The sequence below is a fragment of the Macrobrachium rosenbergii genome, chromosome 6 (genome assembly GCF_040412425.1).
Source record: "Macrobrachium rosenbergii isolate ZJJX-2024 chromosome 6, ASM4041242v1, whole genome shotgun sequence".
In the NCBI taxonomy this organism is placed as follows: domain Eukaryota; kingdom Metazoa; phylum Arthropoda; class Malacostraca; order Decapoda; family Palaemonidae; genus Macrobrachium; species Macrobrachium rosenbergii.
The window spans coordinates 12,624,695-12,637,423 of NC_089746.1; the positions used below are offsets into that span (position 1 = coordinate 12,624,695).

Sequence of the window (12,729 nt, forward strand, 5' to 3'; positions counted from 1 at the left end):
TAATTGATAGAGTTTTTGTTTTTTATCGACCGAGTTTTTATGTTATATTTGAGTTAAATGTCATTGTTTTTTCAGGCAATAAATGGTTATAATATTTGAGTTGCATGTGATTATTTTTTCAGGTTACAAATGGTTATAGTATAAATTTTGAGTTACGTGCGACTATTCTTCAGGCAATAAATGGTTATAGGATAAAATGTATGAGTTGTATGTGATTATTTTTTTCATGCGATAAATGGATATAATAAATTAATTTCTTTCCATGTGAATATGCTAAAATGATATATATTACAACCCAACAAACCGTGCTCAGCGAACATACAGTATATCTTGCCTGGACGGTAGAGATTTAAAGGGATTAGGGACGCGCGCGTTAACGTCGAGCTCTGGTCTGAACAGGATTTGTCAAATGAAAGTGGACCTGGAAGTGGACCCACGGAGCATAAGGACCATTTTCGGTTTTACGAAGAACCAACCCACTTGTAGTGGAGTATTTTCGGTTTTTATTAAGAACTAACCCACCTAGCAAGAATATTTTCGGTTTTATTAAGAACTAACCCAACTACAAGAGTATTTTCAGTTTTATTAAGAACTAACCCACCTAGCAAGAGTATTTTCGGTTTTATTAAGAACTAACCCACCTACAAGAGTATTTTCGGTTTTATTAAGAACTAACTCACCTAGCAAGAGTATTTTCGGCTTTATTAAGAACTAACCCACCTAGCAAGGGTATTTTCGGTTTTATTAAGAACTAACCCACTTACAAGAGTATTTTCGGTTTTATTAAGAACTAACCCACCTAGCAAGGGTATTTTCGGTTTAATTAAGAACTAACCCACCTACAAGATTATTTTCGGCTTTATTAAGAACTAACTCACCTAGCAAGAGTATTTGCGGCTTTATTAAGAACTAACCCACCTAGCAAGGGTATTTTCGGTTTTATTAAGAACTAACCCACCTAGCAAGAGTATTTTCGGTTTATTAAGAACTAACCCACCTAGCAAGAGTATTTTCGGTTTTATTAAGAACTAACCCACCTAGCAAGAGTATTTTTGGTTTTATTAAGAACTAACTCACCTAGCAAGAGTATTTTCGGTTTTATTAAGAACCAACCAACTTTGCACGAGTGTTTATTGTTTTCAGAATTACCGCGACATTAGTGCACAACGTGTATTTAGTGGTTTGGTGCCTTTAAACATAAACTAGGCCTATTTTTTTTGTCATAATGTGTGAAGGCTGGAGTCATTTTTCTGCATCAGTAAGAATAATTCTTTAAGGAAATTGTTTTCGTTTCTAAACCAAATCAAGTTAAATGATAGAGAAGCTTCATAAACGAATGCTCTGTAAAAGGCGGATATTATGGAACCAGTAAGAGTCGTGATTCCACAAAGAAAAAAAAAGTTGGAAAAATAATCTTCACTCCAACCCACCGAAACTCAGCCAAAGATCACCCGAATAAACTCAGGTCCTCGGAACAGCAGATAGTCCGAACTGTAGGGAATAGTCACAAATCCTTGGAAAGGATAGTCGTAGGATTACGGCGGCGGCGGCGATCCTTAATAGGATGGGGCAAGAGGACGGAGAGTTGAGCTTGGGCTTCCGCATGATCAGCATTCAGTATGCAGGAGGTACATGCCACTCGGTACCCCCTCCGGAATATTCATAAGGACTCGCTGAGCTGATTACCTGACAGATGGGGTCAGCAGCCATGGCCGGCACTTGGCACTTACGGTGTGGGGTTTGTAAAAGGTTTTTGAGGTTTTGGGGTTGGTCGAGGTTTTAAGGAGATGGGTGGAGGGAGAGGGGGAAGCTGAGAAGAGGTTTTTTGAGGTTTTGGGGTTGGTTGAGGTTTTAAGGAGATGGGTGGAGGGAGAGGGGGAAGCTGAGAAGAGGTTTTTGAGGTTTTGGGGTTAGTTGAAGTTTTAAGGAGACGGGTGGTGAGAGAGAGAGGTTGGGAAAGGGGCGGGGGAAAGCTGAGAAAGGTTCAATAAGAGAACTGCTAATATAACACTTTAGATAAACCAAAGGATAGATAAATTGATAGATAGATAGATAAATTGATAGATAGATTGATAGACTGCCAGATAGACAGAGAGATGGATATATTGATAGATAAGTTGACAGATAGATGGGCATCACTGTTGCAAAGACCTAGTACGAATCGTGGGCATAAACGAGAAATAGACCGATATTCATCGCTAGCAAAGCAATAACGGTGTATTGTTTTAACGGAGCATTATGATTATGATGATGATGATGATTATTATTATTATTATTATTATTATTATTATTATTATTATTATTATTATTATTATTATTATTATTATTATTATTCAGAATATGAACCTTATTCTTTTGGAACAACCCCACAGGGAATATTCACTTCAGATTCAGGCTCCCAAAGAATATGGTGTTCATTTGATAGAAAGAAGTAGCAGAAGGTAATAGGAAATACAGAAACAAGAGGTCAGCTATTAAAGGAAAAAAATTAATACAATAGATAAAAATGTAATTACATGGGTAATTACATATTAAGTAGACAGACACAATAATGTCGCTAAGTAATAATAATAATAATAATAATAATAATAATAATAATAATAATAATAATAATAATAATGATGATAATAATAATAATAATAATAATAATAATAATAATAATAATAATAATATCCTTTATTGTAGCTCAGGGCCATATACATGGAATATACAAATACAATACACACAATATAGATACTTAAGATAACATGATTTATAAAAATAATAATCGGCAGTATCCACACAGTTCCTGAAGAAGTAGAAAAAATAGAATTCATAATAATGGTAATGACTGTAATTATATGGAGAATAAAATTTAAAAAATAATGATAATTAAAAATACAGATTGCAGACGATTAATTTCCAGAGAGAGTGAGAGAGACAGAGAGAGACCCTTTACGAATCGCGGGCATAAATAAGAAAGGAAATGAGAAGCGGAAAAAAAAAAAAACCAGCGATAAGAGCGTTCCCGATGGAAAAAGATTTCTCCGAGACAAAGGAAAATCGCAGCCATCACAGAAAATGGGAGCGCGAGGATTGACGATAAGATAAAGAACGGAACGAGAGAAGTTTCGCTGCGGAGACACTTAGAAATTGGAAACTCGGGAGGCATCTGCTATCTTCTGATGTCGGCGTCGAAAAGAAAAAGGAATTGCGAGAGTTGAAAGTGCACCTAAAAGAAAAAAAAAGACAAAGGAAAATGATAACGTAGGTAAAAAGATTCTTCGAGTTTTTAAGGGTTTAAATATGGATATTTACTCGGATAACTTATTGAAATTAGGTCAAAGTAGGTAGTGATACCTTCTTGAAATTAGCTCATAGTGAGTAGTGATAACTTCTTGAAATAAGCTCAAAGTAGGTAGTGATAACTCCTTGAAATAAGCTCAGAGTAGGTAGTGATAACTTCTTGAAATAAGCTCAAAGAAGGTAGTGATAACTCCTTGAAATAAGCCCAAAGTAGGTAGTGATAACTTCTTGAAATAAGCTTAAAGTAGGTAGTGATAACTCCTTGAAATAAGCCCAGAGTAGGTAGTGATAACTCCTTGAAATAAGCTCAAAGTAGGTAGTGATAACTTCTTGTAATGAACTCAAAGTAGGTAATGATAACTTCTTGTAATAAGCTCAAAGTAGGTAATGATAACTTGAAATAAGCTCGAGGTAGGTAGTGATAACTTCTTGAAATAAGCCCAAATCAGATGGTGATAACTAATTGAAATAAGCTCCAAATAGGCAGGAAACGAAGACAGCTGCACATCTATTTTAAATCACCACAATTTGACAGTAAATGAACCTACCTCATGATATAGCTTTTACGCCAGTTAAATCATCAAGTGATAGTACTAAGCTTAAAAACACTCTAGGTAGGACATGTGCAAGTAAATGAATAGCAAATGGGTGAAAGCACAACTACAAGCGCCTTGCAGTATCATATATGAATATGGTTGGGGTCAGACGCGCTGTTAATCTTTCAGGAGAGAGTATAATGTAGAAGTTGAGAACAGAAAGTACTGGTAATGGCATAGGATTAATGCTGGACTAAGGAAGTGTGTAAAGAGTGAAGGAACTGCAAGGAAGGAGGAATATATTATATATATATTATATATATATATATATATATATATATATATATATATATATATATATATATATATGTATATATATATATATATATATATATATATATATATATATATATATATATATATATATATATATATATATATATATATATATATATATATATATATATATATATATATATATATATATATATATATATATATATATATATATATATATATATATATATATATATATATATATATATATATATATATATATATATATATATATATATATATATATATTGAAGGTGTGATATGACAGCCTTGTCTTAATTAACAAATGAAAACAAGAATCTCAACAGCAGCATTGTCTGGTAAAACTGAAGATATAATGTTCCTTATAATACCCCCTCACCCCCATTCACTGAGTACTAGGTAAATCTGATAACGCGAAATACGAATGAAAACAAAATTATTGCATCATTCCAGCGATAACTTTGAACCAAGAAACGTCGAGTGGAAAAGGAAAGCAAGAGAAAAAGAAGAAGAAGAAGAAGAAGAAGATGAAAAAAAAACGATGTCTTCAAGTTCTTACTGTCTTTGTCCCCGTTAAATTTCGCCAGCTAACGGAGGTTAGGACTTACGTCCTTCGCGCACTGTCTCGTTAACTGTCTATCCGAATGCCAATCCCTTTGTCCCCGCTATCCAGAAGCCTTTGCATGATGTTCGTGTCTTTTTAGTTTTCTGTAAAAGAAAACTATTGTGCCGGCTTTGTCTGTCCGTCCGCACTTTTTTCTGTCCGCACTTTTTCTGTCCGCCCTCAGATCTTAAAAACTACTGTGGCTAGAGGTCTGCAAATTGGTATGTTGATCACCCACCCTCCAATCATCAAACATACCCAATTGCAACCCTCTAGCCTCAGTAGTCCTTATTTCATTCAGGGTTAAAGTTAGCCATAATCGTACTTCTGGTACCGCTACAGGTACCAACAACACAGGGCACCACCGGACCGTGGCTGATTTTCATGGGCCGCGGCTGAGAGTTTCATGAGCCGTGGCTGAGTTTCATGGCCACGGCTAAGAGTTTCATGGGCCGTGGCTGAGTTTCATGGGCCGTAGCTGAAAGTTTCATACAGCATAATGATGACCAGAAAACTCGATTGCGCCGACGAAAATTCGGCGCACTTTTACTTTTTTTTTCTTTCCTCCCACCTAGGATCCAGAGAAGGACTCTGGATCCTACCCCCACCCTTCAGTTCATCGGATTGGTGGTCGGTGTTACTTTGGCCTGTTATCTACGCGTCACCTACCCCGAGGTGCTGTAGTACTAAACACGGCGGAAGCTCCTTGGGACGCCATGTTTAGTACTAGCCCCTCGGGGATCAAAGTATTATATACACCCATTTCTATATTGTGTCGTCGACAAATTATATTAAAAGACGGATTCTTCGTGCGGCCGTCTAATTTACATTTACCATACGGTGGTTAGTACTAGCACCTCGGAGTAGGTGACGCGTAGGTAACAAGCCAAAGTAGCACCTGGTGGTCTATATTTTCGCCGTGTCTGTGACCTGAATTTACGATTGATGGGTGTCCTTTTATACTTAGATGTGAATGAATTTGCCTTCATGTGAATACATTTGTCTTCGTGAGTGTTTAGTCGTTGGTAGAAAAAAATGAAACTACATTTGTTTCACAGAAAAAATACTGACGGACAGAATATATTAAAAATACATTCTCTTTTCTGTAGTAACTGAAACCAACTACGGTTGTTAACGAAATACAGCGATGGAAATATTCATCTATCCAAATCACATGACCAAAATAATTCAGCACTTAAAAGATAAATGGACAGCAAGTTTAAAAAAAATAAATAGATAAAATAAGTAAGTTTCTCAGCTTAACAAATATGTAGCACACTTGAATATATTGTTAATAAAACATTTAATAAAGTAACTCGGCTGAGATCTACATATCTGCTCTGGAAAAGTCAAAGATAAATCTATTTCTCTGTAAGAGTCATTGAAGGTTTAGTTTACGTCACCTTTATGAAGATGTCAATTCAAACATTTAATATAGAAATACGGATGGGTGAAAGGAGTTCAGTGATAAAAAACATGTTTGAACGAGTCATCTAACTTTAAATTTAATTTAAAAAAAAAATAAGTCTGACAGCTTCTGCTGAGACTTAATCTTGCCATGCATTCGGGATTTGATGACGTCACATGGGAACCAGGACAAGAAAACGGAGGGTGTAAAGAACTGATGACATGGGAATTTCCCTGTTTAAAACATCCTCCCCGAGTTGAATGAGGTTTGGGAGAGAAAAAGAACCGTATCTCTGTGGATATGAAAGACCCCAAGGTCTTGGGTAAAGGGAAAGCTTCGTTTTTCTGACTAAAACTGGTCGATTTTCATCAAGCCCGTACTTGCCACCAACCACACACATGTCCCAGTAAAATAATGTGAGAAAAAATTGAAGAAAAAATACATGCAACGCCCAGACTGTTTCGATACCTTGAAATAGTTGCAGTCTCTCTCTCTCTCTCTCTCTCTCTCTCTCTCTCTCTCTCTCTCTCTCTCTCATGAATGCGTTTTATAACAAGTTCAGGAAGATACCGACCGCATTTTATAGATATAAGAAGCATTAAACTGAAATATTTGTATGATTTAGTTCGTATATTTACGTGAACATACGTGAGTTAATTTACCTATATTTATCATGAAGGTTCAGGTAGTATTGTCTTGCTTTGGTTAGAGGCCATATAGCAAAGATATCACACATGCTTTTTTCTATTATTATTGTTTTTGTAGCCATTGTACATGCTCTGCCTCAAAGTTATGGATAATATTGCTACCGATTTAGAACCTATATTTCCATCGCTTGGCCCGGAATTTTAACGCCGAAATTATAAACCTATAAAGTTTCAACAAACTTTCTGTTTATCAAGAAGTTGATTTTTCTTGGACGCAGCAAAGTAGAAGGCTCTCACAAGTATTTGCTAAATATTGATATAGGATAAGTTCGTGTGTTCTGGTTGTAAAACGTATTTCCCCCGCAGGGGAATAGTGCCCTCAGTGCACCTTGTGCGGGGCGCTGTAGGCATTACTTGAAGTTCTTTGCAGCGTGTCTTCGGCCCCTAGCTGCAACCCCTTTCATTCCTTTTACTGTACCTCCTTTCATATTCTTTCTTTCATCTTTCTTACCACCCTCTCCTAACAATTGATTCATAGTGCAACTGCGAGGTTTTCCTCCTGTTACACCTTTCAAACCTTTCTATTCTCAATTTCCCTCTCTGTTACGCCTTTTAAACTGTTACTGTCAATTTCCGTTTCAGCGCTGAATGACCTTATTGGTCCCAGTGCTTGGCCTTTGGACTAAATTCTATATTCAGTTCAGTTCAAAACATACTTCCTTTATCTTTCAGGCAGTACTGTAGATTCTTCACGGCTTCTTTCAGGCATGCTGGAGTAAGGTGAGTATAGTAAATTATATTCAGTTCTGTTTCAAGTCGCTCTTGTTTTCTTGTGGTACTCAGCTATGACTGAAAACGAGACTTGATGAAGACTTTTAATTATGTAAAACATAATTGGTTTCGGTTATAGATTTGTAATTATAATGTTTATGTATTTGGGATATTTGTCGAGATGAAGCCAGGAAGAGTTATGGATTTGCTGTAATGCTGATGTTACAGGTTATGGCAAATTAGTGATGTCGCCAGTTCCCATTTAAAAAGTTTACATTGTACAATAATGTTGATTTCTGTCAGTTGTAGGGCATAGACAACACTGCTTTAAGCTTTAAGGGTAATTGTTTTCATAATTATCCCATCCATCCAGAAACGATTAATGCTGTAATTGGTATAAAGTTTGTCCCCTAGAAAATGTACATGTGATGAAGTGTTAATTATAAGAGTAAGATGTGAAGCGAATCCATGCAGTTAAAAGAAACAAGGTTTTCATCGATTTCATTGCCACTTTGACGGCAGAATTTTTTATTGGGTGGTGTCTTAGGATGTTTTGATTAATAAGAAGTTTTTGGAATTCCAGCGCCATGCAGGCTAACGTTACGTGTGTCTATATGATTTACATAAATACGTGGTTAGGCCAGATAACGTTTCGTTGGTAAAATTGCGAATTTGTAAATCTTGCTAATAGTCTGGTAATATGTATATGCGAACCAAGAATGATGTACCTGTTCTAATAACTGAGGTTTCATGCATGTTTGAACAGCGGTGGAATACACACATTGAAAATATTCATTATTATATGAAGGTCAAAGGGCAGGACAGGCACCCTTATAATGACCCCATTTAGCCAGGCTCCAGAGGGGAAAACGAGGGGAAAAAGAACAGACAGGATGGAACCTTTCAAAAATCGTATTTTGTTTATTAAATCAATTTTTAAAAAATTAGTTTTTTCCTTTTAGATTATTTGATTTCGTATGGTTGGCTCAACGTGCGTCTTATATGTGGATTTTTTTTGCTATTTACTTTTTCCTTTTTATTCAAAAGTGATGCATTTTAATTCAGAATGGGCATTTATTTACGTTGTTGTAATTCATTTATGTAAACTACAGTGTTGAATATGATTTTGAAGCTGTGTTTCTTCTAATTTCTTTATAAGCATTCGTAGTAGTAACACTGTCACAAGAACCACTGTTCGAATTAAGCTAAGATTATTATTTAAAAATAATGTATAATTTTTCATCGGTACTGATTTCTATTCTTGTAGATTCATTTGATAATTGTGTATTTCTTACGTAACTAATTGCGTATTTTTATATATTGCTCTTCTCTGTTTGTGAATTTTATCTCTCTTCCTCTCCCTTGGAAGCAAGCATAGTGAGTTAATGGCCGTGTAGGGAGGTTCTATGCAAATGGCTGCGTCTGCTGAATAATAATGGCCATAACTTACAGCTATTTTACTTTTTTGCTTCGTTTTATATCTACTACAGTGTTTTACCCCCGCTACTGCTGTTGTGTTTTTTGTTGCTTATATACATTTTGCGCTTATGAACTTTATCTTTTTATATAAAAGGAGATAAACTGCCTTAATTCCTCTTGGGCTCGCTATTTCCAACTTTTAAATACCTTGGTTATAACTCATCTTTCTCACTCCCCCGAACTGAATCTTTGGAACGTCCTACTCTCTTTCGTGTTTCCAATAGAGTTGTTATCATCATCATCATCTGTTCAAGTAACCTGGTTTAGTTCATCAGAGAACAAATGTTTAATAATTTTCTCTTTTAAGGCGAACCATTTTGATGATGATGATGATGATGACATGACAAAAATGTTCTCCTACTTTGTTCAGGCAAACCGGAAACAGTCTCAGGAGGCCCAAGCGTAGGCCATTTCCGGGACTGTAATGAGCTAAATGCATTTACGAGATTCCTCTCGAAAATGCACGATGGCTCAGTGCCGGTACGTATCTCCCATCAAAGGTTGCTTGCAAAATCTCACAATTGCCGATGACCGCGGATCTAAGGTCTTAGCTTGATTCCATGTCTTCTCAGAGTAGGAAATTTTTATCAGGTGTAAATTAATTATGTGAGATATTTATAGCACTTCAAACGTTGTTGTTCATGTATCTGCATCGTCATTGTACAGTATCTAAATATTCCTGCAAAGAACCACAACTTTTATTTTTAAAGTTGTTAAAGTTAAGAAAAAATATACTTTAGTTTAACCAGACCACTGAGCTGATTAACAGCTCTCCTAGGGCTGGCCCGAAGGATTAGATTTATTTTACGTGGCTAAGAACCAGCTGGTTACCTAGCAACGGGACCTACAGCATATTGTGGAATCCGAACGACATTATAACGAGAAATGAATTTCTATCACCAGGGATAAATTTGTCTAATTCTTCATTGGCCGGTCGGAGAATCAAACGCGGGGCCAGCAGAGTGCTAGCCGAGAACGATACCAACCAGTCAGCTGCGTAACCTGTGTGAAAGGGAGTTTTGTTACAGCAGTTCAAGTTTATTTTCAGCAGCTTTGTTATGGTGCCTCTTTCGAAATATGTTATCTTAAATTCTAGTAAGAAGTAATGTCAGTATTCTTCTGGTGTTCGGAACTATTCTATTTGCTTACTCTCATGGCGATTACGGCGTGTTCAGACATTTTCTTTGCATGTTCTAATTTTGCCTGAGCGTTATACTTGACTGTTACTTAAGTCATATCCTATTTTTGTTTTTCAAAAAATCAGTCGGTAATTTAATTCCTAAATAGCTATTTTTAATAGAGAAAATGGTTAAAGAAGGTTAAGAATAGTTTTGCTGGCAGCAAATGAAGTGTTTTTTGCCCCAGTATCGTATGAAGGTTTCGTGAATATTTTAATCTGGGCAGCTTTGCCAAAGAGAGAGAGAGAGAGAGAGAGAGAGAGAGAGAGAGAGAGAGAGAGAGAGAGAGGGGATGGGGATGGGGTTGCGGCCTGGGTTGGGGTTTGTTGAGTAAATAACCTGTTGAAGTAGGCAACAAGGGCGATAAAATTTCTGTTCGCCAATAAGCACTTTCTCAACCTTTGAGAGAGAGAGAGAGAGAGAGAGAGAGAGAGAGAGAGAGAGAGAGAGAGTCCTCCGGGCCAACTCGAAATTGGGCCATCAACCCCTAGTGAGGTCCCTTTCAGAGGGAAAGGTCATGGCTTCGTAATTGTGCCAGGTGACGTTTTGATCGATGGAGGCTCTTGACATGGTGCTCGGTGTTAAACAATAGCTGCTGGCCAGAGAGAGAGAGAGAGAGAGACTGTAAACTCCCTTCCTCTGCTTCCGCTGCTTCTGTCAATTCATGTTTCTCATCCTGGTTTTGTTATTTTCCAACGTTCGTCTTATTTGTCGTCGTTTTAAAGTCACTTTATTATTCTGCTATATTTGCATATTAATTGTGTTATTTTTAGTTATTGTCTTCCTTTATTTGTTTGGCAGTGTTCATCTTAATAAATGTTGTCCTAATTTCCCTTAATTAGTTTGTTGATCATCCATATTTATTGTATTATTTATGAAATTCAAATCAGAAGGATTGCAATCTTACAAGAATTTGTTCTTGAATTTGGGAACAGTAACGGCTAGTGTTCTTGTTTTCCTGTTTCTGTTATTGGCTTTTATTTTTTTCCAACGTCTTATTTATCGTTGTCATTAAGTCACTAATTATTATGGTGAACATTCATATTAATTCGTTTATTTCTGAAATTTAAATCAGAAGGATTACAGTCTTAAGGGCATTTTTTTTACTTGGGAACAGTAATGGCTAGATTAATTGTTTTCCTACTTATTGATAATTCAGAAAATTCTGAAGGTCTCTGAAACTTCTTGTGGTAATTTAAAGAAACTCGAAGACCTCGGAGTCTTATAATTCTGAGAAAAGTGAAGATCTTAGAAACACTTTGTTTGATGTTTGATCTCTGAAATACTCTATGATAATAATTAGAAACTTGAAGGAGTCTTAGACACTTGTTGTTTGTTGTTTGATATCCATTAAAATTTGTGAAGTATTTCCGTCGAATCCCAAATGGTGACAATCGGCTTGACCTAACAACGGATCCGCACGAATGGAACTCGGATTACTGTTCACGGAAGCATGACGACTGGGTGCTGTGATTGGCTGAAATCCAGTTCTGGTGTAATTGGAGCCACTTGAGAGAGAGAGAGAGAGAGAGAGAGAGAGAGAGAGAGAGAGAGAGAGAGAGAGAGAGAGAGAGAGAGAAATTTCATAGTGTTTAGGTTATCTTGTAATGGGTTTTGTATATATTGAAAATCCTAATTCATTAGTAAATGAGGGGAGAGGGAAGGGGAAAGGATGAGGGGAGAGGGAAGGGGAGAGGGAAGGGGAAAGGGGAGGGGAGGGGAGGGACACACACAGAAAGGCAGTCAAGGAAATTAATATAATAGATATTTAATGAAAACGAACTCCCATCGCTGTTTCGTTTAGATTATTTTAATGAAGTTCAGCAGATTTTTACTGTGGACCATCCCCTGTTAAAGAGGCTGTCTTAATATTAAAGAAATATTGTGGTGTATGAAGGTATATTTACGTACTTAATCAAAATAAACTCCTATCACTGTTTCCTGTAGGATTATTTCATCGCATTTCACCAGAAAATGAAACACTCGACTTTTCTCCAAATACAAAGAACCCACGCTGACCCCTTCCTTACCCCGAATGTCAGATCTCGCTTGATGTTTACCCCTCTCTCTCTCTCTCTCTCTCTCTAATTACCTTCTCTGAATATGACGAAATCCTCGGCGCAATATGTGTCTCCAGTTGTTCCAGGAAACGTTTGGAACCGCCAGACTGGAAGATAAAGAAAGGAGATGAAAACGCGGAGAGATCTCGGAACGAGTTAATGACGGAAGCACGAGTTATATCGTCCTGTCTTCGCGGAATCTTGGCTTAATCCGGCCATTGTGAGTGTAAATATTGCTCCCGATTTTGTATGAATGGATAGAAGACTTTGCTCACTCGCTCGCTCGCTCGCTGGACCGGGAACGTGGAATGGGGGAATAGGGAAAGAAAAATATAGACAAAAAAAGATGGTCAAACATAGAGAGAGAGAGAGAGAGAGAGAGAGAGAGAGAGAGAGAGAGAGAGAGAGACTTTTGTAAACGTATGATATCCAAGTCACAGCCT

At 36.8% G+C, this 12,729-nt stretch overlaps 1 long non-coding RNA gene across 1 annotated transcript in view; it reads left to right on the plus strand.

Moving 5' to 3' along the window:
* LOC136839214 (uncharacterized) overlaps positions 1-12,729 on the plus strand; it is a 46,581-nt gene that overhangs the window by 29,656 nt on the left and 4,196 nt on the right. The window contains exon 2 of the long non-coding RNA XR_010853256.1: positions 7,531-7,578. This is a non-coding gene — a long non-coding RNA (uncharacterized lncRNA). The remainder of the gene's footprint in view (positions 1-7,530; positions 7,579-12,729) is intronic.